Source organism: Artibeus jamaicensis, unplaced genomic scaffold (genome assembly GCF_021234435.1).
Source record: "Artibeus jamaicensis isolate MK-2021 breed Jamaican fruit bat unplaced genomic scaffold, CSHL_Jam_final scaffold_474, whole genome shotgun sequence".
Lineage (NCBI taxonomy): Eukaryota > Metazoa > Chordata > Mammalia > Chiroptera > Phyllostomidae > Artibeus > Artibeus jamaicensis.
Window position 1 is genome coordinate 20,396,771 of NW_026522046.1, and position 24,232 is coordinate 20,421,002.

A 24,232-nucleotide genomic window follows, 5' to 3' on the forward strand; every position below is an offset into this window, starting at 1 on the left:
ATGGCATAATGGGAGAAAATGTGAAGGCCACAGACCAGTTGCTTAGAGGTTTAATAAGAGTAAATTTATTGTTTGAGACAAGGGAGTTTTGAAGGCATTTAAATCATTGTATTAAAAATGATAAATTTCTTGTCCTGTCATCTTGGAAATTTTAGTGTTTAACTCGAAGATTTTATATTTTCACAATATAATGTGATTAATAAAATCACATGCTTTTAGTGATGAGCAAGTGGGCAGAACTGTATGGGATAAATAGGATCAAGTCAAATATTTTCTTACAGTAAATTCCTATTAGGAAGACAAAGTAAGGCAGTGGGGAAGGAATGAATCAGCAGCGCACAGAGGGTTTTTTCTGGCAGTGAAAATACTTTGTATGATAGCATAATGATGGATACGTGTCATTACACGTTGTCCAAATCCATAAAATGTACAACACCAGGAGTGAAACATGATGTAAACTTAAACTTTGGGTAATTACGATGTGTCAATGTAGGTTCATTAGTTGTAACACATTTACTACTCTGATGGAGAATGTTGGTAATTGAAGAGACTATGAATGTATTGTATCAGGGCATACATGAGAAATCTCTACCTTCTCCCTTTTGCTGTAAACTTTTAATTGTTCTATAAAAATATAATAAGACAAATAATACATGAAAAATATAGTATTTTATAGATTCAGTTTTCACATTGTGTTTCACATAAAATTACAAGATTTTGAAATAAACTAGATGCTGTGTATTAATAAAACAAAAAATAATAGCAAATTTAAATTTTTACTTTGTTCATAACTATCTAGGTTTGGGGAAGCAAAGACACCTCCATGTGGGAGCTCATGGTTACCTATGTGGTTTTTCTGCTCATTTGACACCTACTGGGCAAAACAGGGTAATACCAGCCAAAAATTTGAAAAAAAGATAAAAAATAAGAAATGTTTGAATTTTTCCAAATGGTAATGTTGCTTTTCTGTAGTCTTAATTTTTCCCTGTGTTCCAAATTTTTCTTTCCCTTAAAATGAACCTATAAGGTTATTAATGCAAAACAGCATTTCTTAGAATTTGATTCCTAGAACAGTAGAGCGTCTGAAACCAAAAGCCAAAAAATTTAAAAAAAAAAAAAATTTTGTATCTTGATTCCAAAGAAACCACGCCCCACAAAAAAAAAAAAAACAAGAGTATGGGAAAAGGATGCTTTGTCCCATCTGGTGTATCATTTAGAATCAGGTGGGCACTAGCTGATTTAAGGGCAATATTTGACTCCAAGAGTGCCTAAGCATTACCTCACTCTTAATTCTTCCCCATCATAACTCATTTCTTAAGTTGAAAAAGATAGAGTAAGGAAAATGGCTGCTCACCTTCATAAATGAAGGAAACATAATAAAGAAGGGGTGATGCCCTTGCTACCCAGGGAAGAGGGACGTATGAAAGTGTGTAGGGCCCTGACTCCTATTTACAAGCTTTCAGAACGTTCAGCAAGTGGACTCTTCCTCGGGCTCCTTAAACAGAGCTGTGGAGGCAAGAGGAATCCAGTATTCCACTTCAGGTACCATGGGGGAGAGGAGGCTGGTTCCCACGGTGAATCTCTGGTTATGGAGGAAGCTCAGACTCCTAATGAAAATGAAGGGGGTGTTGCTCAATTGAGGAGGTAGAGCAATTCACAAGATACAACTGAGACAAAACCAAGCTGCTATTCCTTTTTTTTAGGTGGGTTAATTAACAAAATGCGTATTTCTAGCAGACACTATTTTAGGAAAAATCCCACAGTATCTATTCAAAAGCTCAGGCTTGTAAATTGGATTTTAGAAAGGTTTGAAAAGCAGGTAATTCCCAATGCCACAGCTGATTTGACTTACCTGGACCTGCTTGCCCTTGCAAAACATAACTGGGGCAGAGAAAGAGGGGGATACAGAGTCTGAAAATATAGTAAAATAATAATTGCCACAAATAAGTAGAGACATGTAAGTTCATAATGGAACCACCTTGGTAATCTGACACCTAACATCTGAGTACTGCTAATTTCTAATACGGCAACATGGATTCATTTGCAGAGACGGTTAACAAGTAAATAGGTACTTGAAACATAATCAAAAAGGCCTGATGCCAGCCTGTTGTCGATGACCCACTTATGAACTTAACAGAAATGTGACTGGAAGAGATAGATATAAAGGAATCAAGTCCACCGTGCACTGAAAGAAGCAAAAGTGATGATGATGACACTCATGGACCAAGGACTGGCACACTTTTATCTTTTTTCTGAACAAGTCAAGGATCAGAGTTCTTATCAGTGTCAAATTGGGGAGATCTTATTTTAAGGAGGTAGGGAATAATAATATACTTGTAAGGAAATGAAGGAAAAATACAATGCTTAATAATGATTACAAAGATATAAAAAATTTTAAAAACCTTATTAGTCACTTTAATCTATATTTACCTGTGAGATGTTTATATCTTAAAGACTTAATTGTTTATTCTGAAATTAGTAATATTCTATTTTTATTTGTAATAGAATAAATGTGATTTTTAAAACACTTCTAAGATTCCAAAGGTTTTGTGATTTAGCTTCCATAAAATATACTCACTGAAGCTAAAGCAGTTCAGCCTGATGCACTGATATCTATTTTTTAAATCAAGGTAAACTTTCAAGCTGTTATAAGCATCCATAGTAACATTTCCAAAGAAGTAGATGCTGTTTTCACAAATCAATCCATAATACTTAAATCCTCATAATGAATTCACTTACAATTAAATAATACAAAGTCAATTAGATTGTGTTTATAGTATAATAATTTTTACATAATTTGGATGGAGAGGATTGATGACTCACTTTCTTAATTATTAAAAAGTGTCATACAAGTGACAGACCAGGAATCATCCAGGTCTCTCGGAATCCAGAACCAATGTTCTTCTCATGCCTCCATCTTGATTCATTAGACTGCTGCTATACTATGTGATCTCATTTATTTGTGGAAAGATAAGCATAGATACACATAAAAAATTGATGTTTGCCAAAGGAGGGGACTGGGAGGTGGTGTTTGTCAAAGCTGGGTGAAGATGTTCAAAAGGTAAAAACTTCCAATTATAAGATAAATAAGATCTGATTATGTAAAATACAACATAGTAACTGAAATTAAAAATAGGTATCATTTATTTGAGTGTTGCTAAGAGACTTGATCATAAAAGTTCTTATCCCAACAACAAAACTTAATTACTGTGTGAGGTGATGGGTATTAACTAAACTTGTAATCATTTCACAATATATAATTATATAAAACCACATCATGTTGGAAACTACTTTGCCTGGTTTCAGAAGCTGTATCCACCCCATGGCTAAGGTTGAGCAAAGGACCTTGGGACCATAAGCTACTTAGGAGACAAAACTTGTCTTCCTTGTAGGGGCACCACCTTTGCCCAGTTTCTCTTCACCCTGCTTGGCCCCGGGAGGATGACTGGTTAGCTAATGATGGATAAGATTCCTCAAAAGAGGGATGCCTTAAGATGGGCATGGTCACAAAGGGGCCCTCAGGGAAGGACTTGAAGGCTACAGAAAAAGGGGGTGATGAACCCTTGTCCCTCAGCTTTGACAAAGCCTGAGTCCTCATTTGGTCTGCCAGAAGTCTCCTAATCTCTTGGCTACCTTACTTCCCTTGCCTAACTTAAGCCTGAAACAATGCTGGAGGTGGGTGTGGCCCTGTGCTGGAAAAGGGTGGGTTCCTTAGGGTTATCAGGCCTAAGAAAGAACAGGTAAAATCCTGTGACTCCTACTTTGCTAATACCCTCAATTTAAATGATAAGGGTTGAGGCAGGAAGCGAGTTTGTTCCCCAACATTTTATGGCCCTTTAACTATCTGACCCTGACTCAGAATAAGCCCTCAGAGTTCTTTGAATGTTATCTACTGTTTAGTCACTTCTGCCTGACAATGATTGATGAGCTTTATGTTTATACCCTGTATTCCTGTGCAAATTGAGCCCAACAAAAGCTTGTCAAGGTGAGGGTCAAGTGCTCTCCTCTTGAGAGAGTGGCCAAGATGCTAGGAGGTGCTCTCCCCTTGAGAGAGTAGCCGTGCCGTCCCCTTTCCTTCACAGGACTCGGTAGTTCCTGTGAATTTGTCTTGTAGCTCATCCCCAAAGCGATCTGCATCAACGTTGTACTATCAAAACGAATATAATGTTACATGGCAATTATATCATAATAAATTTGAAAAAGAACAAAATAAAAAACACTGATGCTATAAAGCAGCAAGCAAAGAATATTTGAAGGGGCAAAATTCACAGGTAAGAGGAACCTTGTATTTCCTTCAGTAATTATTTGAAATCTTTTCCTCACCATTATTCCCTCGATTTTATTTCCAGCTCCCTTCTCTAGTTAGTATGCCATGTCCTTCTGGCAGTCCAGGTGTAATGATCAGCCAGTGCATCCCATGTTGCATAATTAGATGAGAAGGTGGTAAGGGCCTTTCTAAAACAGTGCCTTGCACCGCTCTGAGAGAAAAATACCTACTCTCTTAAAGTTTTATAGCCATAGAACTCTCCTTGTTTTTCTCCACCTGATGACTTTGACATATCCCCACACACCATCATGTAGATTGAGATTTCTAATATATAATATAATGAATGCAATGCTCCACACACAAACAAGTGATGCAGCAATTCTGTTATGTTAATTACTGTTCTGTCGGGTGTGTGTGAATTATATTACATTTTTATCACACTGGTGTGTTAATCATATCAAGGAATTCCAGGTAGACAGGTAGCAAGGAGATAATTCCCTTTTTAATGTAAAGTGGATGAAAATATAAACCAGCTGTTGAATGGTAAAGTGGGTTTTTTAAGTGAGCCATGAAATGAAATGATATATAGTAAATGCCTACCCATTACCAAAGCAGTTCTTTCAAAGAACAACAGGAAGAGGATTAAGATTGGTGGATAGGATATTTACTCATAGTCATTACTCAACAAGTGACATTTTGTGACCTCATAAAAATGTTAACGCCCCTTTTCTCATTTATATGTAACCCCAGAAGAAATTAAACTAGCCCCAATCATAATTTATATAGGCATACATTACAAAGAATCCTCATATTTGTCCCTAAGTGACATACTGAAATTATAACACCATATGAAGTTTTACTTTTCATTTTAAATATTAGTTATCTGGTATGCCTGACTCACTCACAAAAGTACAAATAGCATACACAAATAAGATTTCCTAAGTAATACGATATGTTAATTTTCACGAATGTTACCTAGAGTCCAGTCATGTAATACTCTAAGTTAAATTTGATTCAAATATTCTTAAATCAACTAATACAGACTTGGTATTCTTATTGTTTTTATTCTCAGAAGAATCCTTCAGGTTCCTAACAATCTAGCAACTGATTACATAATTCAGTTTGATGTGTTAAGCAGAATAATACCTCACCACCTGACACACACACATACACACCCCCATATGTCCACAGTTTAAATTCCAGAGCCTGTTAATATACCAACATACATGGCAAAAGTGTGTCTATAGATGTGATCAAAATCTTGAGCTGGGAGGTTTTCCTGGATTATTTCAGAGGGTCCAATATGGTCAGAAATGTCCTTAAAAGTGGAAGAGTGAACCAAGAGAGTGAGAGTTGGAGATGTGGCAGAAACAGGTTCTCTTGCTGGATGGGTCAAGGAATGCAGGAAACATCATGAAGCTGGAAAAGGGAAAGAAACAGATTCTTCCTTAGAGCTTCCAGGAAGAATGCCGCCTGGCCAATAAAAATTGAACTTCTGATCTCCAGAAATATACTAAATATTAGTATATTAGTTTATTAGTATAGAGCTTCCAGGAAGAATGCAGCCTGGCCAATAAAAATTGAACTTCTGATCTCCAGAAGTATACTAAATATGTGTTGTTTAAGCCAGCAAGTTCATAGTAATTTGTTATAACAGTAATAGGAAATGAATACATCTGACATTCGAACTTGACCACACCATTGCACCAAGTAATCTTTATTTTTCTGCCCATTGTATGCCTCACCCTACAGTTTAGTCAGTTTGTTATGCTCATATCCATGTGATCATTTCCATGCCTCCATAATAACATGTCTCCCCATGTGCATCCTCTAATGAGATACACTTGATTTTCAACATCTTATCACAGGGCCACTTGTTTCATGAACTCTAGGCAGATATGTGATTTCTCCTTTGCTGACCACACTCTGAGAGCTTTGTTACATTCTCTTAATAATAGTAATAACAATAATAGATGAATATAAGATAATATTTATCTTTGTAACACATTGCCCTATCCTACCCTCTACCGGGGCAATCAAATATTATGCACAAAATCAATTAGGGACAACGCCAAACAGGGAGTCACAGCGCCAACACTTTTGAGTCAAAATTGTAAGTGGAACTCAGAAATATGCACTTTTAAAAGCACCCATAGGATTCCCTTGACTTTGGTGTGTTGATCACTCCAAAAAAAAAGCTATCATCTTCCATGTAATGTGAATTATTTTATCCCCACAGTCCTTGACACCATGCATGGATAGAATAAAGATTTGATACAATGTTTCTAAACACAATTTTGTTAAGAACAAAGTTTCCTGGTTAACAAAAGTATAGGAAGAGTTATGTTGGTTTTTTGTCAGAGCTGATCTATTTTGCCATATATATTCACACATACACGTATACACAAACATAAAAATGAGTCGTCTCTGGAGGACTAGACTCTAAATGGACCTGTCACAAACCAGAGCAGGACTGAGTCACTTCATCCTCAACACGCTTCACACCTCCAGGTACAGAGAAGGTCATCAAGAGCAACAGAGGCTCCATTTGTTTTCAGGCTTCCTGGCTTTGGGGGAGGGTGATTGTTTTTTATTTCTTATTCTTTTATTTATTTATTTTTAGTTTTTTATTTATTGATATTAGAGACAGAGATGGAGAAGTTGGGGGGAAGAGAGAGAGTGATGGAGAAAGACAATGATTTGTTGATCCATTTCTTTATGTATTCATTTGTTATTTCCTGTATAGGTCCTGACCAGGGTATCAAACCTGCAACCTTGCCAATTGGGACAACACTTTAATGAAGTGAGTTACTAGGCCAGAACATTTTTAATATTTTAAATCACTGCAATTTTTTATTTTAAAATTTTTAATTATTTTTAATTAAATCTATTGGGGTGACACTAGCTAATAAAATTATATTCGTTGATACATCATCTGTATATTGCATTGTGTGTCCCCCATGTGAAATGTTCTGTCACCATGCATTTTGACCCCCTTTGCCATTTACTACCCCCAACCGCCTTTCTTCTGGGTAACCGCCATATTGTTGTCTGTGTCTGAATTTTTGTTTGTTTTTCTTTTTATTTTGTACTAGTGGTGGCAATCCTTTTATTTGCTATTATGCAAATAATGTTCTTTGATATGTTTAGCTGGAAGGGCATTAGGTGAACTAAGAATTATTATTGTTCTTCATTTACTTCTGTTAGTTTGGGAATAGTTTTTAATACCAAAGATAATAAGGCAGATATTTTTCCAAGTACAAACATCTTCTTTGAACTGTAACATGTAGAAAAAGTAGCAGGAACCCTTTTTGGGAAGTGTAACTGCTATTTTTTAAATTATTGCTTCACCGAGCTCATTCATTTGTTGCTTTCAGTTCCATATTCCACATGTAAATGAAATCACACGGTTCTTGACTTTTTGATGAGTGACTTATTTCACTTAACATGATATTCTCGAGGTTCATCCTGTTGTCATAAATGGCACTATTTTATCTTTTTCTGAGTAGTATCCCATGGCAACCACACAGAAAAACTGATTGAAAACATTTATTTGCAAAGGTATATGCACCCCTCTGTTCACTGCAGTGTTGTTCATCACGGTCAGGATGCAGAAACAAACAAAGTGTCCTTCTATCCATGAGTGGATAAAGAAGATCAGGTACATGTATACAGACTAAAGTTGGTGTTTATGGCCTTCCTTTCGCTGATCTTTAATTCATTTGATAAGAAGAACTTCTGTATAGCAGTAGTTTAGGAGAAATACAAGCAGTAGTCATTTCTGTGAGGGTTGCTGAAAACTCGGAGTAAAATCATGGCATCACATTCATTGTTATATTTTAAGGTACAATAATCCTAAAGTTACCCATAGGTTATTTTATAAATCAGACCCTCTTTCTCTGTCCTGGGAATACATATCTGAACACATCAAAGGAGGCTCATGTAACTCTCTAGCCTCAAGACTTTTACTGGGTCAAAATATCTTCCAAGGTACAATCAGATTGCTTTACAAGGCATACATGCTCTCCATGTCTAATTTAGACTTAGCTACAACCTTAAATGGTATCTCTTAATTGTAACCCTCTTCTCTTCAAGTCTCCCTAACTACTTCAAATACAGTCAGGAAAGCATTTTTTAACTAATTAAATATTCAATACTTTTATTTTTGTGTTATATTTGTTTCTTCACCCATATTGTTTTTTTCTCTGTACTTATATTTCTCACATCTCCCTGTTTGTTTACTTGAAAAAAGGCTATTATTTTTCAAGCCAGTGTGATAATGAGCCTTAACCAGTGTGGCTCAGGTGGCTGAGCATTATTCCATAAAGTGAAAGGTCATCGGTTTAATTCCTACCCAGGGCACATGCCTAGGTTGCAGGTTTGACCCCTGGTAGGGGTGTGCATGAGAAACAGCTCATTAATATTTTTCTCCTTCTCTTTCTCCCTTCTTTCCGCCCTCTCTACAAATAAATAAGTAAGTAAATAAGTAAATAAATAGCACAATGACACATTTTTCATAAAGCTTTCTTAGATTCCTCTGAGGACATTTAGAACTCTCTCCTGCGGCCTACATTTCTTGTTCGGAGTCTTATAACCGCGTCTACAGAGTTCAGTTGTAATGTTTCTTTGCACATCTGCCTCTTTCTTGGTTTGAGTGAGGCACCATTTCTCTCTAATTCCTTATAGTAGAGTGCTTCAGTTATACTGGACTGCAATTTAGAACCTTCCCAAGAACAAACAGAATGAGTGATTGATGGATTATCCAAATCTCTGTTTGTGTTAATAAGTGGGAATGATAAATAATCTTTTTTGGTTGAAATCAGAAAGAAAAAGTAGTAGGTTTATATGTGCCATTGGAAGAGAAAAATGAGGAAATGGCAGAGCTATCATGACATTGGTTTTCTATCAAAGTTGGTAGACTTCATTCTGAACTCTAATGAAAGAAGTGAAGAGCTGAGTGCTACCAAGTGACAGAAATTTGGACAGTAATGCTAATTCAATCTGTCTTCTTTGGATTTGTATGCTTATTAGTGGGTAAATATTTAGTTTATATTAATATTTCACAACCTGTCTCTTTATGAGATTCCTAGTAAATATTGACTTTGAATATTTACTATGTCATACTTCCAGTAGTATATTATAGTACTTGAAGGAGTTTCTCACACTTATATACAAATTAGTATTTAACAAAGACTCAAATATCCTCCTCTCCAAACTTCAGAAGATCCTTTTGTGAGCGTCTGTGCCTTTCCAGAACTTAACCTCTGATATCTACATGCCTCAGATTTAATGTTACCTTCTGGATTTTCATGTGAGGGACACCACTGTGCTTTGCTAGGAATCTCCATCCCTGAACAATAATTTAGCATGTGCCATTAGCAGACAGAGAAGACCATGTGGTTTTTCTCCTTTGTTTAGCTTCATAGGGATCATAGTCTCATGGTGTCTGTAATTTTGTTTGTTTTATGGTTGTCAACATTTGCTTTATTAAAACATATTTTATTTTGTTTTATTACCTAGACAATCTGCTGTATCACTGCTGATGTCATCTATGATGTCATGAGGATGGTGGTCATCAACATTGCAGTCCACAGACTAGACAGTCATTAGGGTCTCCTCAAGGTTCCATAGAGCTCTCTGGCTAAACATCAGTGATGCATAATTTGGGCAATGTTGTCAATCTCAACAAAAGTGATATTTTCACTGTGATGCTGCTGCTGCTGCTGCTGCTGATGATGATGATGATGATTTGTTTCTTTCTGTCTCTGGCTGGTTCCTTGAAGACTTTGATGATCAGGGCAGGAGGAGAAGGTACAGTTTCACTGTAATCCTTAAACTTTCCCAGTCACCAGATCCTTGGCAAAGTCAATACCGATACTTTTGGGCTATAGACCCGGAGAGTTGGTCTTGAGGGCCTTCTGTACTTTTCAATATTTAAAAACATGCATTTTGTGTAAATTGTCCTTGTCTCTAATTATTTGTGTAAATAAGTTAAGCTCATTAATCCACCATGACTAGAACCAGAATCAGGCATATACTTATAAATTTAACATACCTTTATCCTATAATTCTGAAATGTTACTGTTAGTTATAATCTCAAGAGTAATGGAAACATATTTCCCTTCAAATACATGCACAAGAAATTTCATAGAAGCTACATTCACAGTAACCAAAAATAGTAATAGCCAATATCACAAGTAAATAGATTAACACATTTTGAAATATTCATACTACGCAGCAATGAAAATGAACTACTAATATATGGATGGATCTTACAGACATTAAGTAGAGCAAAGAAGACAGAAACAAAAGACTTAATCCTAGATATAATATTCTACCTATACAAAGTAAAAAATCAAGCATTATTGATTTATAGTGATAAAAATCATCATAGCATAACTGCCTTAGGAATAGCTCATTCTGACTTTAAATAAAGAAACATTCTGGATTCATGCCTTGGTTGGAACGTAGCTTGCTTAAGAGTATAAATTTTTTAAAACTCCTTACAGTACACATAAGACATGTGGTTTTACTTTATTTAAATTTCACCCCCAAATGCATATCAACTTGTGTGCCTATTTAATAACTAAGGGATTTTGATATAACTCATCTTTATTTATCTATATAGAACTCCATAGAGTGGTGAAGTTCTGTGAAACTGATTACAGGATTAAGGCCATGGGTGGGGGGAGCTTTGTTTAATGTAAGATGCATACATAGGAGTGGAGAGATTCAGTGTGGTGATAAGAGGCTGTATTTTGTGATCTGGTGGATGGTTTTTAACTAAAATGAAGCATTCTGATCAATATGGATAGATGAACTGTTTGTTTCTGGATATTCTTAGTCAAATGTAGTGTCCATCATTGGAACAGTTTCAGATTTTTAGGAAATACATGCAAATTATCTGTTACTTCATTTAAGAAGTTGCTTAAGGACTCTTTTAGTGTTGAAATTATTTGGGCTTTCTAAGCCTGAAATTTCCAAATAATCACCTTAATTTAAAGTTGGATCTAGTCTGAGTAACAGGATTGAACTATAATGTCCATGGATGTGTTGAATGTTTTATGCTATCACAGCTTACCATGATGGAGACATGAACTAAAGTGCTCAAATGAACAAAGAATTAGATTGTGATTAGACATTGGCACCTCATATTAAAAAAGTAAATTCAAAAGCTTACTAAAAGTTGGGTCACCTACCTTAGGCTATATATAACTCCACAATACTACTGGATGTATTGATTTAGTCTAATGGTTAATTATGATTCAAAAATAACCTCATTGTTTATTGGTCATAGCGAGTTTTCTATTTTTTGTCAATTGCTTTGATTTTCATACAAAAAATCATGTTTTAATGAAAATGTTGAATTACATTTTTATCATTATAGATTACTTATACTTTCATCTCTTCTGAAAGTATGCACTTTCTTCTCAGCTACATTTTAAATGAATTATTAGACTCTAAAAGTATGTACAATATTAATTTTGAATTGATTTGTATGTAAAGAAGTCTAGCTTTATTAATGCAATGAGGCAAACCAAAGTGTAAAGCTTGGATGAGATAAAAATGGAATACAGAATGAACATAGATACAGAAATTTTCATTGGGCTCAGACTGGTGTGGATCAGTGGGTTGGGCTGGTTTGATGACCAGCCAGGGCTCATGCCTGGGTTCCGGGCCTGGTCAGATGCATGTGAGAGGTAACTGATCAACATTTCTCTCCCTCTCTTTCTCCCTCCCTTCCCTTCTAAAAATAAATAAATAAAATCTTTAGTAAAAAAAGAAAAAATATTTTGTTGGAAACTACAACAGAAAAGCTACTTTTCAAGGTCCAAAAAATAAATATATCTGAAACACTGGAAAATAACCACCTTATCTCTTATGGTTTACTAAAGTCTCCTGTATCCACATAACTGACTTTCCACATTCTGACTGTGGCACTTATCGTTATAACATTCTATACCTCTTTTAAAAGAGCTATGGTTACAGTGCTCTTTTGTTTATGTCTTATTTTTTCTACAACATTGTAAATTCTGAGGTCAGGGACTGTGTCATATTGAGCTTTATATCATTCAAAACAATGGCTTGAACATTGCAAAATATTATTTAATATGTTTGATAAAAATATATTGTAAAAACTTAACACAGCATATGTCAATATACAAAACAAAAAAACCCCTAATGTTTTCCAGCCTTCAAATGTTTTCAAGGTTTGACTGATTTTCAGCAAAAGTCTTGAGCATGGGAGGAGTTGTGGTGGGGGGAGGATTTGGTTGCTGCAATGAACCTTAGATATATATTAAAATATAAATGTCATATTACCTAATTTTAATCCTTACTTTTCTTTGTATTTTTATAGATCTATTTGGGTTTTGTCTATAAATTAATAATGTAATAGGTTTGATATTTTTTCTTGGGCCTGAACATTATAGTGAAATTCTGTTCAATTCTTTGACTACCCAAAGATAGACTCAATCAATTCAAAGCAATTTATTAATGCAAACCACACACAAAAATATGAATTGTTAATTGCATTAGAATATTAGCTATAAATATTTCACAAATTGTTATGACAAATGAGCACTAGCTGCCATTTATCTCAATGGTTCAAACAGATAAATAAAGACTGAAGAATTAAAGACTGCTCTGCAGTCTTCTGATTATTGCAATTCTATGTATGTGTGATTACTTGTGTAACCTACTCTTTATTTTATTTTATGTGCACATTCATTGCCTGGTACTTATTCGAAATCTGTGCTTATACAATGTACTCAAAAAAGTTCAGCAAATTTTATAGTAAGGTGATTTTAAAATATAATTTCAAAAGAGCTGTTTTTTGTTTTTTGAAACTGGGGTTATTGGACTTTAATAGCCCTAAGCAAAGTTTTGTCTACAAAATGCACCAAAAATAAGTGATAGATTACACAAAATAGTGTTTTTACATCAATTTTAAAAATGGTTCTTAGAAGTCCAAAATAGACACAGAGAAAGAGTTTTCTAGGCCATTATTTCTCTGTGGACTCTAACATAATATTTCTATTTAAATGGATATATATTTCCACTTTATAGATTGTTTAAGAATCTCATATTCTTAAACAACCATATTTTACCATATTTTGGCTAAATGATTTGGTTCCAATTTATTACACTAAATTCTATAGAAGGATGCTAATAACTGTGCATATATGCATATATCATATTTGAAATACTTTTGAAATTTCATTAAATAATCTTTAAGATTTACTTTTTCACTCTTGCCAGTTACATAATTGTGATACTTGATTTTTCTCAAAGTTTTTATGAGTTTTTAACCTTTTAATTAATTGGTAATTTTTTACTTGCCTCTAAACCTCTCTCTGAAAAAGTCATTTTTCTGATTTACCAAACTCAAAACCTTGGAGGACTAGGGGGAAAATGCAATTTATACATTTCCAAGAATTAAAGCACTGGTAAATATCTCGTGCTTTGGATTGGTATTTCAGTAGATTGTCTATAGGATTCAGGGTGGACTAAAAGAGTTCTTCTGTGAAATGCAGTTTAGTTTAAATACATAAGTGTGTGATATTAAGAAATTTAGTCTCAGGTTATATAGTGGAGAAACAGGATTGCATTTGTCAACGGGTGAGTGTGAGTAGCAGACAGGAATTGGGAAATAATTAGTAGGAGTATGATATAATTAACTTAAACCTCAGTTTTTTTCTACAAAAATATAAACAAAGACAAGCACAATAAAAGGTAATCAGAGAGATTAGGAAAATACAGCATAAATATCATAAAGTCAAATAACATGGAATCCAGATATTACTATTATTAGATACAGATTTTAAAATAAATTTAATATCATGTTTAAGGTGATAAACAAAACTCCTTAAATATTATCAAAGTACTAGAAACTATAGCAGACCAAAAGAAAAAAACAACTAATCAAAAGTAGCTGTAGAACTTAAAAATAGAAAAATTGAGTTAATAAATTATCAAACATGTTTAGCTGCAGAAGGTAAATTACAGAATTTTAATTTCTGGAATTAAAAAATCCAGGAATAAATTGGACAGAAAAAATAATGGAACATTGTCAAAATATCTGAAATATTTTAATTGGATTTTGAGAAAGATAGAAGAAAAATAAATAAATAAAGGCTAAAAGTATCTGAAAAGTGATGTAATACTTTATTCTATACCTTCAAAAAAGCAATAAACCTGAATCATGATGAATATTAAATTTACATTTAAGTACAGGAAAAAGACAACTAGAATGTTATAAAATAATATAGAAAAACATAGAGTATTTTCAAGATAGCGATTTAGATATACTCTCCTAATTAGCCTACATATCTGTGTGTAAGTAGGAAAATGAGATAATTTGTAAACTTAAGATCAGATGACTGTTGCAATTAATTGGTTTAATTTTTAAAATATGTTTGAATATGTTAAATTAAAAATAGCTTTATTCCAAAAGTTGTTTTGGAAGAAAATAGGTTATTATTGAAATGACAAAAAAATTTATTACACTAAAACATCATTTACTTAGAGTTGTATATTAATTTTGTTTTCCATCTATAGAAAAAAACTACAAACTTAGTGACTCAAAAATAATACAAATTTAGTATCTAGCAACTGTGGAGGTCAAAGTGCAGTACAAGTTTCACTGGGTTAAAAACAAGATGATCGAGGGGCTATGTCATTTCTAGAGAATCTAGGAGAGAATCTGTTTCCATGCCATTTCTTGGCTCATGACCCTATTCTTCCATCTTCAAAGTCAACACACGGTCAAATCTTTTTTCACATTTCATCACTGAGTTGGGACATTATTCGGTCTAACAGTATTTTGTCATTTTTTTCTTGACTTTTTTTTCATAAATAGGACATTACAGGTTAGTTACCCATTTTAACATTTATTATGTTCAACCTCAATATAGTTATAAATGTATAATAATGTTTTCCTTTCATTAATTAATAATTCATTTTATTTGACTTCATTTGTATATGTAGATACAAGCCCCATAATTTAAAAATTACTAATCAAACCAGCCATTAGGCAGCAAATTAAATTTTTAAAAATTTTAGTTCACAGTTATTTTAGCTATTTATCTCCTTGCTTCCTCCTGGCTTATTACATTTACTTTCTGAATCATGAATCATTTTGGTTGCTCTTTTCTAAATTCATTCCTGCTATTTCACATTCATTTTTTAAAAGTTTTTAAAGAAAAAAAGCTTTTTATAGCAGTATGAAATATTTAGTTGGATGAATATATGAATGAAAACTCAAATTTATAGATAAGGAGTCATGAAAGATTGTACATCTCAGTTAAGACAGACTCTTTTTCAAATCTTACCTCTCCTTTTGCTAGCTCTGGTACCTCTAAAAATATTAAACCCCTTTAGTGATCGTAAAAGGAGCTTCAGACTCCTTTTCTGACATAGAAATTAATCTACCTTTATTGAGGTATTTGTAATGATTAAATGATATGTTCGTAAAATGATTAACATATAGCTTGACTGGAGTTAGGGCTGAATAAACGTGTTTTATTTTGAATGGCATTCAGATAAGGTACTGCCAGAACAGCACTATGGGACAGTGATACTCAGCGACTGTTACAATACAGCATGCATGTGCAATCTTCCGAATGAATAACTGCTTATTGTGGGACTATATGTTAGGGCGTTGTATGAAATTCCATGTTATAATATAAATACAGCTATTGACAACGTATCTTGGACACACAATAATGTATTTTGGGGTTTGGTTTAGAAATTTTGAGCAGTGAATATTTGATACTAAATGAAACATAATTTTTACCTAACATGGAGAAACATACACATGAAAATAATTGTGAGGAATAAGATTGATAATAAGAGTTGGGCCATGTCCCAAATGGCTGCATTTGCAATAACATGGGTGGACTTTGAGAATATCATGCTAAGCAAAAAAAGTCAGATGAAAAAAGTTAAGGACCATAGGATTTTACGCACAGTGTAATATAACACCAAAAACAACAAATGAACAAAAAAGACAAAGAAAAAAATACCTCATAGACAAAGACAGCAGTAACCCCTGGGGAAGGAAGTAGGAGCGTGGTAAAGGGTAAAGGGAGTCAAATATATGGTGAGTGAAGGAGATTTTACTTTGAGTTGTAAACACATAATGTGATAATTTTATTAACCAATGTCATGCTGATAAATTTAATAAAAACGTTGTTTTGAACCCTAAGAATAGATGGAACATTACTGGTAACTGATTGCATTGTATAGCATTCACTAAATAGCAATATACAAAACAAAATTAGAAGTTATTATCTTCCTCCTAATAGTTTACTGTTAGAAAAAGAAAGTGATACTCATAATGGATAACACTCTTCTGATCAAAAGACAAACACAGTTAACATGGTCTTGATCTTGCTGTGACTTTGCCGTGCCTTCTTTGGGCTTGGAGAACCAGGTGAGTTCCATCGGGATGGTTTCTGGATCATAGCCATAGACCAAAATTCATCTCTGGTTATGACCTTCTTGAAGAAATCTGGTTCATTGGTAGCAGTTTAAATGAAGTCATTAGCAACTGCAACTCAATGTTCCTTCTGCTCTGATAGCATAGGCCACTGAATGAATTTTGCCACAGTGCATTTCATGCCAAGATCCTGCATCAGAATCTTGGACACAGTAGTTTTGGAATCCCCAGATCAGCTTCTAGTTCTTGCACTGTCAGTGGCTGATCTTTGTTGATTGCAGTCCGTATGCATTCAATATTCTCAGGTGTTCTCTTGTTGCAGACCTTCCAGAACGTGGATCACTTTCAAGAGATTCTTGACAATCTTTGACGTGTTTGCGCCACACTTATACTTGTGCAGCACGCATTGCCTTTGTTTGTTAGGTACTGAATTGTGTCCTTCCACTTGTCTAATTGAAGCCTTTAAGAAGTTAACTAAATGTAAGTATGGTCATAAGAGCAGGTCTCTAATGTGACAGAATAGCAAGTTCCCAGAAGAGCAAGAGTCACCAGTGCTGTGGGGGCCCAGAAGAAATGCTGTGCAAAGAACACAGCAGGACATGAGGAGAGGCCTAGGGAGACATCAAACCTGCCACAACCTTATTTTTGGACTTTCAGCTACCAGAGTTATGAAAAAATAAATTTCTGTTGCTCAAGCCAGCAAGCAGTCTGTGCTCTTTATTATAAAGGCTCAAACTGAGTAATACAATTATTTTTTTTAATTTTAACAATAAAATTTTGTGAACTCTTTTTTGTTTTCTTAATTTATATAAAAGTACCTGAATACCAGTCTTAATTTTGCCTCTTGGCTCTCAAAGCCTAACACTTTTGACTATCTGGCCATTGAGAAAATTAATCTACAAACTCCATCTTAAAAGTAATACCATTTCCTCTAAACTTTCCTAAAGATTTATCTTGCCTTGCAAATGACATTTACAACAGTTTCCATTCTACTTTTTGCTATTTTGATATTCATTTTATCACCCTTATTAAACAGAAAACCTCTTTATTTACTACAGGCCTAATGCTCTTTGCATTGCCTCCTTAATAAATGGTTGGGACTTGAGGACACTAAGAACTACAGACAGATCCCAGGTGACAGCCAGCAAAAGAAAAGGATCCGAGTCTTACCGATATCAGAGTCTGATTCTGTCAACAGTCTTAGTGAATGTGGGAGCAATTTTCTCCCAGAGCTTCCTAGTAAAATACTAGGCTGGCTGACACCTTGATTTAGGCTTTGATATCTGGAGCAGAAAAACTAGTCAAGCAAACCTGGGCTTTTCATTTAAAGAACTGTGAGATATTAAATTTGCATTGTTTTAAGTTGCCAAATGTGTGATCTTTGTTATGACATAAACAGGGGAAAACTAATATATGTGGATGAATCTACTGTTATCCCAATCTATCTATGATAAAGACTCCCATCAATCTCTCACTTAAAGGTTTCAGCAGTCATTGATGTTTGTAGCTTAGATCTATTGTTGCCATTAGGAACTTCAAAAAGGTGGTTTTGTAATTTATCATTTCCTTTGCATTTATTAGCTGGAATTCCTCTCTAAAGAAAAACTTTATATATCAGTAACGTAGTTACCCTGAAATAGACTTTGCACATGAAAAGTAGGTTGAATATCTGATTCTTCCCCTTTATTTATTAGTTTTCAGAGTAATGAGATGGTGATTTTGCTACTATAACACGGCAGCCAAATCAATTCTCTCTCTTTCTCTCCTGAGTTCTCAGTAAATCATGGTTTCTTGTGCTCCGGTGCATTTTCCACATTGGCCTCTAATTGGTTGCTTTTCATTACTTAATGTCACACAAGATATCTGTCCAAACTTGGTAACTGTTAAATATCGGGGCTATGGAATCTTTTAGCCCTCTATTCTGTTTGGTGAGCATGTACTTAAGTTTTGACATTTCCTCTATAGCTGAAGGGCAGTGTGATGTATTTCCAGTTTGTTGTACTGCTATTCTGTTTTTATTTCTCTTATGAACCGAAGTAGTACATGAAAACATTAACTTCAAATATATATTATCTGCTCTCACATAGAATGCATGATTTATAAGAACACAATTCAATTGAAACTTAGTCACCATTACCTCGTCTAATATTTATATTGATGTATTTACTTAGACCATAATTCAGCTTTAGAGATTTAGAATGAGAATGTAGGGAGCAACTTGCCATTCAACTCTGTCTAATAGACATTAAGGATCATGCTCATAATCCATAAATAGAAGAAAGGGAAGAAATGCACACTGCAAAATTTCTAAGCCAAGCTACACTAGTTCATAATACAGTGAAAATTGTTTCAGCATTGAGAACCCCAAAACAGCTTAATAGCCCCCAAGTGAAAACATTAATCACACCTCAATGAACTGCAAATGAAACATATGCTGTTATGTTATTTTCAAGAACAGAGTTATTAGTTTTGAACTCACTTCATGTTATAAGCCACAAATATATATAAACAATCTTTGAAAAGACTAGGAGAAGCATTAATGAAAATCATTGACACAAAAGTAAGAAATAATGCATTGGCAAATGACTCCTTATGACTTTTGTACTTTTTGAGGAAAGAAAAAAACAACCTGAAGTCTTACAAGCTTTTACCATCATACAATGTGTTTTTCATAATAAATATATAGACACAGTATAAATATGGCTGAACTAGTTTGCTTTAACACTGAAAAATATATTATATCTACTAATGTATCAATAAGAAATATTATCACATTATTTGCAAAAGATAGTTATGATTTGTTACAGAAAAACTAGGAATAGAGTCTATTCCAAAAATAATACTCTTTAATCTATTTAATCCTTCAGCATTTTTTAATGATGTAGATTTTTAAAATATTATAAATTCAGATAAAGATCTCAGAGTAACATGTTAGATAATTGTTTTAAATGTTTTCCCCTTAGCCACGAGCACAGCACTGAGTCACTTTTGGGGGAGTGTGGTCTCCCTGGAGCCTGGTGAATTGTTTCTGAAAATCGTAAGTTTATTTGTTACTCTAAGCCACTAACTAATATGACTGAATTTCATTTTTTACCCAGTCTATCATTTTAAAGCCACTACAATTAAGAATTTGATAAGTTACAGATTATCTAGGCTTTTGAGAAACTGGTCTGTGAACATATAAATATTAGTGGTAATGCATTTTTGGGAAGAATCATTTTTAATAAATTGTATCGATTCATAAGTAAATCTTTTTAATCACAGAATTTCAAGTTGAATGGTGCTTATTAAGTAGAACTATGTATATCAGTGTAGTATGATTCCTTCCTCATGAATGACATGTAATGTTATATGTTAATTTTCTTAAATTAAAATATTTTCTATTAAACAAAAACAGTCACATAGCCAGATTTTAATAAAAATAAATAAAATGAACGAATGAATAAATAAATAAATGTATTTTACTAGTACCAGGCATATGAACTAGATTAAAAAATATGCATATAATTAACTGGCAACTTTATCATGGGCAAGTTGCTTATCCTAGAATCACTAATTTCTCTTTGTGAAAAACAAAATGTTGATTAAATATATTTTATAAAACCTATCAGTTTCAAATGTTATAAATATGTGTTTTAAGAAAAGCAAATCACAGTAAAATGTCTTGGTAAGTATTTTCCCTACAAAATACATACACTGTAAGTAACAATGTAACTAAAAGAGATTCTTGGGTATGCAACAGATTTTAATACTGAAGTGTTTCATTGATCTCATTTTAGGAAGGCTCAGTAAGGACAAGGTGAGCTAGGTTTTTGCACCAGTATATCTCTGTTCACAATGTCATCTTTCATTATATAATCAGAAGAAAAATATTTCTTTATACTGTGAGTAAAAATTTTTTTCTTTCTTTTTTATAAAAGAATTATAAAATTTTAGCTTGACTGATTTCTATCCATAGAGAATATTCTTGAATGGGATCACATTAAACAAAAAAATCCATTTGCACATGCTGTGAATTTGTGTCAGCTAACAATTAGTAGATGAAACACTATGAAAGTCAGAGGAGAAACTCAGTACAACCAAAACAATCTGTATGAAGTATAAGAAATTGGCAGAAGAAGAAAAAAAGATTGGTGAGCCTTTATTGGCTGGTACAGAAGTACAAGCAATGCAGGTGATTGAGGATATATTTGTCCAGTAAAATGTCTGGTTGATAATTGAATGGAATGTTTTCAACCTATTATGAAAATCTAGTTCTCCTATTTAAATTTTCAACCAAAGTAAGTATATTGAAATATGCCTTAAGAATAATTTTAATGTTACAATTATATTTTCATAAACATTAAAAAAATAGAAGGCAAATGTATATTTTGATCTACTTTCTCCCTCAAATTCCATTCTTTTCTGTAGATAAAACCACAGTTAATGTTCATAATTTTAACCTCTTTTAATAAATTTATATGCACAGAGAAATATAGAATTTGCATTTGACTGTATTTAAATTGCATTGGACTTATTTAAATAAATAAGATTATACAAGAATAAATTATTAATCAATTTAAGTTATTTTGTGCTCAAATTTTTTTTGTTTTCCTTGCAAGTACACAGAAATTAATTTCAGTTTAAAAACATCACATATGTTTAGGTAAATTCTGCTTTCATTATATTTTACATTTTTTATTACTAGTATATCAAAAATGTATTACTTTGTGGATTTTTCATTTGTTGTCCCTTTAAAACAATTAGGACAAAAAGATTTTCAGATTATTCTTGTTAAATGTATGTATTTTAATACTAATAAAATAAATTTTTTGAAATATGTTTCTTTGGTTGTCTGGATATTTCCTGGAGCTTCCAATTGTTGAATACTATTAACAGATAGTAGTATCTTTTCTTACTCTTTAGTATGAATGCTTTCAATTAATTTTCTACTAAATATGATAATTTTTGGTGCTTTATAGATATCTTCTAGGGAAAATTATTTCTAGCCCCATTTTACATGTAGAATTCTTAGCTAAATTTTTTGACACCAAAACTAGATAATATATTATCTTCCAAATATTAATACTTGTTATATAATATTGCTATGGTGAAGTTTATACAGACAGTAAAATAAAAAATTTGAGTTATACACTTATAAATATATAGTAACCTAACTTATGAAAGACAGTACTACCATTTAGTGGGAAAATGGATTGCTTTTTCAATAAATCTTTTATGATCTATAATATATTTATATAGAATAAAAATAATGTTCATTACTATCTTATACATATAAAATATTAATTCAAAATAGATCATGCACCTAACTGTGTGAAAGTTAAAATTATAATAAAATATCTTTTTGAATGTCAGGAAGGCAAAAATACCTATATTAAATATGTTCATTTGTTTTGGATTTGGTGAATAAAGTAGAAGCTAAAAAATGTTTTTGAATGATACAAGCTCACTAAAACCTATTAAATACCCTGCAGAAACAATCAGATTAGGTTTTTTTTTTTTTTAAGACTTGAATTTAGAGAGCATTGAATTACCAGGGAGAGTATAATCCTGGTCTGAAGCATATTGTAGCTCTTCAGTTCATTTTAATGCAATTGCTGAGTAGCCTGTGAGATTGCCCGTAATCAAGGGAGGGGTGTACTTGGCAGCATCCAGTGTAGATATAACCAGAAAAGTTAGTACAGGAATTCTAACCTCCAAAACAAGGTGCCCAAGAACATCAGAGATCACTAGAAACAGCAGCTGTTTTTCCCAGAGAGTAGAATCAAAGTGTTACATGAAGTTTCCCTTGTGACAACGTACTTAGGAATTGCTAGTGACCAGGTAGGTTGTGATTTACTGTTCCGTTCCTTGCTGGAAGGCTTCCTCCAGGCGTCTGCTGCTCCTTCAGCTTCATTGGCGGGGTGTCTTCCATTCCCAGGGCCTTTCTTCTGGTATACTCTGCAACTATTTCAGCTTTAAAGGTTTCATGTTCCACCTTCCTTATTTTTCTTGAAAATTTTTAGTTGTTGCCACTGTATATTGTTTGTGGCTTTCTTTCTTAAAGTGTTTTTTTCCAGTTTTATTGATATATTTGACAGGTAATATTGTATAACTTTAAGATATACAATACAATGATTTGATCTACATGTATTTATGAGTGAAATGATTACCACAATAAGTTAACATCCCAAACCTCACATAGTGACAAAATGTTTTCCTTGTGGTAAGAACTTTTAAAATCTGCTTGCTTAGCTGCTTTCAAATATAGAAAACCATACTGTTAGCTACAGTCATCATGTATGTTACATGCTGACAACTTATTTATAACTAAAAGTTTGTATCTTTCGAATACCTTCACCCAATTCTGCCACCCCTGGCAACCACAAATCTGATTTGTTTCTTGAGTTTGGTTTTCTTAGATTCCATGTTGAGGTGACATCAGCCATTATTTGTCTTCCTCTCTCTGACTTACTTCATTCAGCATAATGACCTCTAACAGCCATTCATGTTGTTACAAATGACAGGCCTTCCTTATTTTTTGTGGCCGAATAGTATTCCACTATGTGTGTGTGTATATTTCTGTATCCACTCATCTGTTAACGTGTATGTAGGTTGTTTCTATGTATTGATATGGTAAATCCTGCTGCAATGAACAGGAGGATACAGATGTCTATTCAAGATAGTGCTTTTGTTTTTTTTTTCAGATATATACACAGAGGTCGAATAGATGGCAAGTGATTGTGAGAATGTAAAGGGTTCCCTGTTTACTGTTGGTGGGGATGTGGATTGGAGGTTCCTCAAATAATTAAACATAGAACCACCATATGTTGTAGTTTTTTTTTTTTTTAATTCACACAGTCCATATAAATCCTGTAGATTCAGCAGGTGGTTTTCTAACTCCTCAAAACTAACCTCTAAATTAGTTGGATTTTCTGCCATGGACTCTAAACCTGCTATTAAATGTGGCAGCTGCTGAAACTGCTCCTGTTACTCCACCAGGCTTGTCTTCTTTTTCTCCCAGTGAACTCACAGCACAACCACCTCATTATCTACCAGCAAACCAGCACTTGCACACTCCTTGGCTCTGCAGGGTAGTGCATGAAGGCTTGCAGATTTATCCTTGCTAAGTAACTGTAATCCAGCAGAGTAATTTTGACAAATATGGAGTGTTCTTTTGTCCATTTTCTAGCAGTTGCAAAAAGTTTCTGCATTTTACTAGTTAAGTGGAATTATAGAAAAATTGTTATAAGCTAATTATAAATACCTTTATCTGATTTCATTAATCCTTAAATAGTAGCCCATCTCATAAATGTATTTTTAATTGTTTAAAGCAATGAAACATTTTAGCTCATTCCAGTTCTGCTTTCTGATAAAATAAAGCATTCCCGGTCTCTTTTGTCTTGTTTAGTTTCATTGTGCCTAGATTCCAGGGCAGTATTGCCTATATCATGTACATTATTCTAATTTTTATACTCTGCCTATTGAAAGGTCTTTGAGTGACAGAAAGAATCATTCTAATAGTAAATACTTTTCTTTGTAAA

The 24,232-nt window shown here is 33.4% G+C and overlaps 1 pseudogene; it reads right to left on the reverse strand.

The window, feature by feature from the left end:
- Window positions 1–22,511: 22,511 nt before the first annotated feature.
- LOC119062337 (dysbindin-like) lies at window positions 22,512–23,873 on the reverse strand (annotated as a pseudogene).
- Between the last annotated feature and the right edge of the window lie 359 nt (window positions 23,874–24,232).